At 44.4% G+C, this 7,181-nt stretch overlaps 1 long non-coding RNA gene across 2 annotated transcripts; it reads right to left on the bottom strand.

Annotated features, from left to right (window-relative positions):
* Positions 1 to 3,211: 3,211 nt before the first annotated feature.
* Positions 3,212 to 5,821, bottom strand: LOC111263836 (uncharacterized). Of its 2 annotated transcripts, none has more exons than XR_002682491.2 (3): positions 5,670 to 5,821; positions 4,256 to 4,716; positions 3,212 to 3,691 (listed from the first exon to the last, which is right to left on the bottom strand). It is a non-coding gene; the product is annotated as an uncharacterized LOC111263836 (long non-coding RNA). The 2 variants fall into 2 exon arrangements; XR_002682493.2 differs by having other exon boundaries at positions 4,256 to 4,340.
* Positions 5,822 to 7,181: the final 1,360 nt, after the last annotated feature.

Genomic DNA, 7,181 nt, shown 5'->3' with positions numbered 1-7,181 from the left:
ACAATTTATCGATCAGAAATCTGAGTGATATTGCTTTTTAAGTTTAGTTTCCATAAAATATCGGCAAAAATATTTCGCAGGAAGAGTTCGCTACAAATAACGAAGACCGCTTTTGTATCAACTGTACCTTCCTATAGGCCTGTATACCTCAGAGGTATTGTGAACTGCCTAATAACAAACATTTGTTAGGAATAACAACGTTGCTCGTTCATGGTCTCAATAACAGAGGCAAGCTTTTTTTTTACAATATCGTTATACTTCAATGTCTATATGTTATAGACCAGGTTACTGCACCTGCAGTAAGATTAGACTGCACTATGATTGACATGTTCGAAGCTTGCGAAAAGTGTGACGATCCAGCCCAATGTGAAGAAGAGCATAGCCTTCACAAAATAAAGACATCTTATCTGTTATAAAAAAAGCTATAAGGAGATAAGATTAAATGATTTGACTTCTATACAGCTGCAGTCTGGGAATGCCCTCTAGGGGTCTTCCGCAGACAAGCAGCCAGCACCAGTATCGACATAGTATCAACATTCCCCTACCCTATAGGCTGTCTTAAAATATCTGTGAAAAGCTAATTTGCAGCTGGCATATAGCGCCTCCTGATTACTTGGTCTGTTTCCTATGTACGTGTGATATACAAAGAAAGAAACAGATAATTTTTTTAATGATGACTATACTTATGATCGATCAGCATACAGACATTGCTTTATCTTATTCATCATCAGCAGGGTTACGCGAGAGTCGTGCATCACATTAAATCTACAGGTTCCGGCATACTACATTAGGCATCTGTTTATTTTAATATAGATGCATAATGTCAATATATATAGGGCGCTATAAACAAGCGAGGGTTAGCAGAACCGATAAGCACAATAGCGCCTCCGGTATCCAATGATGCGACGCTATCGTATGGAACAGCGATTGTTGTTCATAAGAACATACTATTTCAATAAGCAGTTAATTACGGAGCTTCTCCGTGTCGCACCGAATACAGACGACACTTTTCTTTGGCTCGGGAGAGGTACTTGACCAAGAAAAGCAAATGGAATGGCCCACTCGTGGACTGAAAAAAGTTAAGGCGATTACGAGCCTAACAGTCTAGTCAGAACGTAACTGCAAGGAGCATCTCGGATGCCTATCCAGCGAACTCAACACGACGTCGCGCCCTGCGACTCACTCGAAAGCGCGAGTTACGTCTTCATCGCCCTCAACCAGTAAGAATACAAGACCATAAGCGTCGCTTGCTCACTGAGCCTATGTTGAAACACAACGCGTGCGCCGACTTGATTGATCATATCATCTTTTATTTTTTAATTTTTTTTATGAAAAAAAAACTTTTATGATATGAAAAAAACAAAAAAAAAATATCTTCAGTTGGATGACAATATGAATAAATAACTGAGGGGCTGAGGAAACTCAAGAGCGACCGTCGAACAAGCACTTCATTCACGAAAAGTCACTGCGTTGTGCGGCTTGTTGATCGGAAATGTCATTGGGCACCCCTTTTTGAAGGACAACCATGGAACGGCAACAAGAGTCGCGGGAAAACTATATCGTGACATGTTGCTAACCTTTTTACGAGCCTAAACGAGGACATTGCTTGTAAACAGCTTGTTTCAACGTATCTGGCGAAGCGTCTTGTCACTCAGCACGAGGAACAATCGATCTGCTTGTAATCATATTCCTAGGACGGCGGACCTCGATGTGCGGCCGCAACCTCAAATGGCCGTCCAGTTTTTTTGTTTGACTCGTCTTGACTCCTCTTCGAAATTATGAAATAACGAAGGAAACAATTCACGATCTAAAACGCAGTAATTATGAAATGATTCACAAAATTATAGAGCTAAAACGTTGAGCTATGCAAGGCTGCAAGTTAAAACTACGCGAACGAGATCAAAGTGTGAAAGCCACCTTGCAAATAGTCCTATTTTTTTCCTATGCGCGATCCAAATTAAAGTCCCTGAACAGGGCACAAAATTTAGTTGTTTTCCACTGTGAGGGCATGGAAACTGCTCCGCAACTTTTGCGCTTCCTATACAACAATATGTTGCTACGACCACCACAGTTACTGTGTACTTTGCTATGCAGATGCATGAGTGTGCGTGCTACGTAGGAACATCTATTTGAACCACTTCGAACGTGAGACGGAAACTACTTATCGCAGAGAGGTGCTAATCAGAGGACAGAGCTTAATAGATTTTAGGGTCCTGATGTTTCTTATGTTTTCGAACAAAACAGCTACGAAACAACAGGATATTCAGTCTTAGAATATGTTCTGCAGTTTGTCGAGTACGACATGTGTATCTATGCAGGTTTAGCTGAAGATCATAGATCAGTGCCTTCCACTGTCCATTTACATAACGACATATTACGAGGGATGTCAGTTGCCGAGTCGGCTTCATTAAGGCTAACCTGATCAGTCCACTCAATTTAAGACGATCATTAGGACAGGCAGGACGATGACGGTGCGACGAGGGGCGCTTCGGACACAGTCACGTGTCTAATTTAGGCTATACCAGAATCCAAAAAGTATGAATGTACGTAGAACAGCTGGCGTAATTTCAAATTTCACGCAAAACCCTAAATCCACTTCAACGGAAAGCGGATATCACGGGTGAGCGGTTGTTGGTATTATAACTAGTTGAGGGCCTCGTTGAAAACGTCCTTACGTCATTTTACGTATTCCTCTCTGTTCAGCATGTGCACAATGGCGGTGAGGAGGTCTGGCAACGGCGTAAATGTCCAGTTGGTGATGTTCTGTCTATAGAGTTCCGTAGGACGTCGAGAAAGCGACGGGGGCGATATGCAAACGGAGTACGGCTTCCCTCTAGGATCATTAGGGATATCAGCTAGACCCACCTAGAATCACACGTAAGAGAGTCATCAAACATGTCTCATCTAATCAATTAGCAGCACCAATGCTTCAGGTTAATCGTGTATAATGCTTAATACTAAACAAATATATTGGTCGTTACGTACGCGTCGCAAGCTCACGGTTGAGTCGGGTAAAACAAACTGCTGTGATTTGGTGGGAATAGTGGCCCAAATCGCTCCTTTTTTTTTGCGTTATCGAAGGTTCGGTACTAAACGCTTACGATTGGAAGCCCTATACTCCAGCAACGCAACCGCGTGCACGGTTCAATAGACGTCCAGAAAATCTTGATTAAGCAACGTAGGTTAGGAGGTATGTACCACCAAGGTTATGCAGGTACTTGAATTATGCAGGTGTGTAGTCATAACGTACTTGCGTGCTAGACACGTCTAGGTTCGGAATCGAACGTATCGTTTTAGATTTTTTTCGTTAAGTGTTTGCACTGGCGTTCTTCCGGCTTATGAGTACAACTATTATGCTAACATCTAGGGAAAACCCTGGCGCTCCTATGCGTGCGCTCCAAGCTTCTGCAAACTGTTACACCCCTTCCCCTATAACGAAACCTGTAAGCTGTTAAAAAGATAACAGAAAAAACAGCGACTTGCCTTTGTCATCGCCAAGCAACGAGGTCCTGGCAGATCTTTCGCTTCAAACTGGTTTCGCTATAAAGCGCGTGTCAACCAGCCAACGAGGAGGTGTATTGAAGAGTTAAATAACCCCGCATATTTCGTCCATTCACAACCAAAGCCTTTGATGGTACTGGGCTGATATTCCAATAGTTGCTGGATGCTCATCGATGCAGGCGATCCCCATCTACTCATTTCATTGACATGTTCGCGTTAGTTATCAAATTAATCAGCTTTATAGATTGGCGACATTATTAACGAGCTGCGAAATGGTATATTATTAATGTGTGGCAGACGCTCAAGCTACGTCAATATGCCCTACGCATATCGTTCTGGATTGCCTCTGTTTTTATGCACCTTTCTTCATTCATTTGTGTTGTCCGACCTGTCTGCTACACCCGAAGTTTTAGGCTAATAAATGGTCTCATGTCGTATAAAAGTCTGACCGTTCCCGTACGCCTCCCCAATTTATGGCTAAATGTTAACTAGCTATACGCGAATGCGAATCGTTGGATCGGTGATCTGTGACTGTTTCGTTGGTCAGTTGAATTGGCATTGTCGCGCAGAAAATTTGGGCAGTCTGAGCAGAAAAAGAGGCATGGAAGGCGAAAACATTCACCACTTGCCCAGTGATGAGCGCGATAGGAGGATACGTTAGAGTTCAATTAAGGAATAGGAAGAAAAGACAATAGAGGCGGGGTCTAAAGGGAAGAATAGAAAAAGAACACATTTGTATTTTACTCATACGTACCCTGCTTCTGTTCCTAGAAAGCGTATGTTGAGCTGAACTAGCTCACCGTTCTAAATAGTGGGATTTCGGTGTGTTGCTTAGACTTCTGAGGAAAGAAACGCCGATTGGTTAGTTGTATTGGTAGCGGTGAGATTATTCCCACTGCCGTTGCTCCTTGATACCACTAGCACACATAGCTAATAGTTACCAGCTTCACAAGTTTTGCCTCCTTGGTTGGCTGCTTGCCTCCAGTCCCTCACTGTTATCTTTCCATTCATATGGAAAAGTAGACGGCAGAGAGTAAGGAAGGTTGGCTGAGAAAGGGAGCCTGGACAGAAAAGGCCGTTTGAGAAGTGATTAGTTTGGAAGGAGGCCCGTAGCACGCGGCAACAGCCCCATCACAGCTGAGCTGCCGTTGTGAAGCAGTTGCGGCACACAGGTTGCGGAATTCCATCCCCACTCCGACTTTGCTTACAGAGCCTCTGGCGAGCGGAACAGTAAAAAATAACCAAAACCAGTGTCGCAGAACAAAATGCTGGATTTTTACTATTTAGCCTATTTGAGAATTGAAAAGGTCTCTGGGCGCGAAAGAAATGCAAACGTTACAACGAATCTATACGAAATATAGTTGTATACTATAGTTACATTTTCAATAGGCATGTCAGCTCGATAGATAGTGCCGCAGCATAAAATGTGGAAGCGGTAAACAGGTACAGGAACGACAGGAGAATAAGGTAGGAGGATTTTTTTACGGGCCAGACCGAAAAACTCTTGAGATAGTTGTTGCCTTTCCTCTTCAGAGCCCGCTGCTGAGCCTTTATTGGTCTCTTGCTATTTTCTATAAGTGTTTACGATGGTCTGAAGTGAGTGCCGATACCACTAGCATTTAACCGATTGAACCTATTGCACTGTCGTAAGATAGCAAAGCCACAAATGTCGGTTTAGTATGCCGTCGGTGTGCTACTGACATAAATTCGATATTCGATAAATACAAAATGGCTTGCGTACATTTTCTCTATACCTCCATGTACCATGTATAAGCTTCACAGTGATAGTAACAGAAATATATTTCACCAAATGTTTAGTTACGAAGAGCTGGTACCACTTGACAAACTGGCATAACCTAGTTCGTTCAATGCGTGCAACGGCGCTTGCACGTCTGACGAGCCTACCCAGAAATCACGTAATATTCGTTACCTAGAAATTTTCCGTCCGTTAGAAATTATTCGAGCAGCTTTCATATGAGTCGCAGTCATGCCGCAAGCGAAATCCCGACGTAACTTTGGCCAGAACAGAAAACCTGTAAGGCGTTGTTTAGGAAGTGAACGGTAGACATCGTACAACATAACGTAAACCTGTTGCAGCTGTGGAGCGACGAATCTCCGTTGGCGGTGAGTTCTGAAAGGATATACTCAAGTCAACATAAGACACTCACCGTCCGATGTACTCAAGCTAAGGCTCTCCAGCTGCATTCCACAGTAGCTTGACATTATTGTACATATATATAGGACTGAGATACGATATTCGGACAGAAACACAAACATTACGACGCCTTGTTATAACTCATACTCTGCCAACTGAGTTATATATAGCACAGTGCCGTCACGCCAGCGGTCCAACCAAGTGACTAATTAGTTGCACGGAATAATACGGTTATCTTGCTGCGTATATCTTTTACGTCAAGCCTGCGTGACGCCTGATAAACGGTGATAGCGAGCGCGGTTGTTCATGTCCGATATAGCTACAATGGCAAGCCTGTGGTGGTTATAATGGCAGTCGTAAAGGCTCTTTTATCTCCCGTCTTGTGTGCTGGATGCCACATTTCAAGTGTTCCGCCACGCTATGCTCTGTTCATATCCATAATCTATGCGTGTGTGGTAGATCATAACTTCTGTCCTTTAATCGAGTACCTGGGCTGAACTCGTTAGTTTTGATCGGACAGCGTATATCCCGTCGACATCTTTTTACTATTCTTCATATACTGATAAAACGAAACCTGTCCGTTCCACTGGAAACCGGCTAACGTGACAACAACGGTAACAGAACTTCATGCAATCCTACAGTAAATAAATGTGAAGTTGAGTTTCTTTGTCTGTGCCACGGTAGCCATGGCAGGCCGGCCTGTCGTCTTAGATTACTCGTCTTCTTAGTCAAACCGTGCTCTTTCTATACGTATTTATATACTAGTAGTTTGCTGAACGAAAAAGCAGCGCGATCTGGCCATTCCGGTGTTCAGCCGTGTCGACGTTCTAGGTTCTAGGCTGCTTGTCTCGCACCGATGCTGTTACGCTGATCCCAAATAAAATGAACCTGAGCAGTCTTCCATCCTTCGCAACTTTGGCAGGAGAAACGACGCAAGAATAGTAAGAGGATAGGGATAGGTTGGAGCGATTAGTTTCAAGGCGGCTCTTCGGGCCCGCAAATACTGAATTCCTGGCCTTCCCCGGTAGTTGCGCACCTTGTGCAAGGCTGAGCGGAACGGAGCGCTGTTTGCCAACGCTTTACCGAGTGTTCGCCAGCTTACCGAGCGGCCACTGACAACGAACATGCAAACGCCAGACAGGAGTGGGGACAGAAAGTCATAAATTGTCCATGGCGCAAACACGAACACAACAGCGATCCCCCGGGGCGGACCGCACCGCCAGCTGCAAACGCATCCACAGGAGTAGCGGTAGCGTTAGCGCCAGCAGTTACCCTTGCAAGTGGCAGCCAAAGACAGGCACAATCCGTAGACGACTGCATAGCTTTCTGTTGGAGCCTAGATCGAGCAGTCGTGAACGGACTACCACAGTCAAGTAAGTTTCCCTGTTTCAGCGCCGCCTCGCGGTCAGTCTGTGAGGCCATGGCTGATCATGCCAACCAGACATAGCCAGTGGCACAGCAAAATCATTGACGACGGTCCAAGGGGCCCAAAAGGCTAAGCGTAACAACTACACTAACACCTTAA

Source organism: Varroa jacobsoni, unplaced genomic scaffold (genome assembly GCF_002532875.2).
Source record: "Varroa jacobsoni isolate VJ856 unplaced genomic scaffold, vjacob_1.0 scaffold_86, whole genome shotgun sequence".
Taxonomy (NCBI): domain Eukaryota; kingdom Metazoa; phylum Arthropoda; class Arachnida; order Mesostigmata; family Varroidae; genus Varroa; species Varroa jacobsoni.
This window is presented reverse-complemented; position numbering and strand designations above follow the sequence as displayed.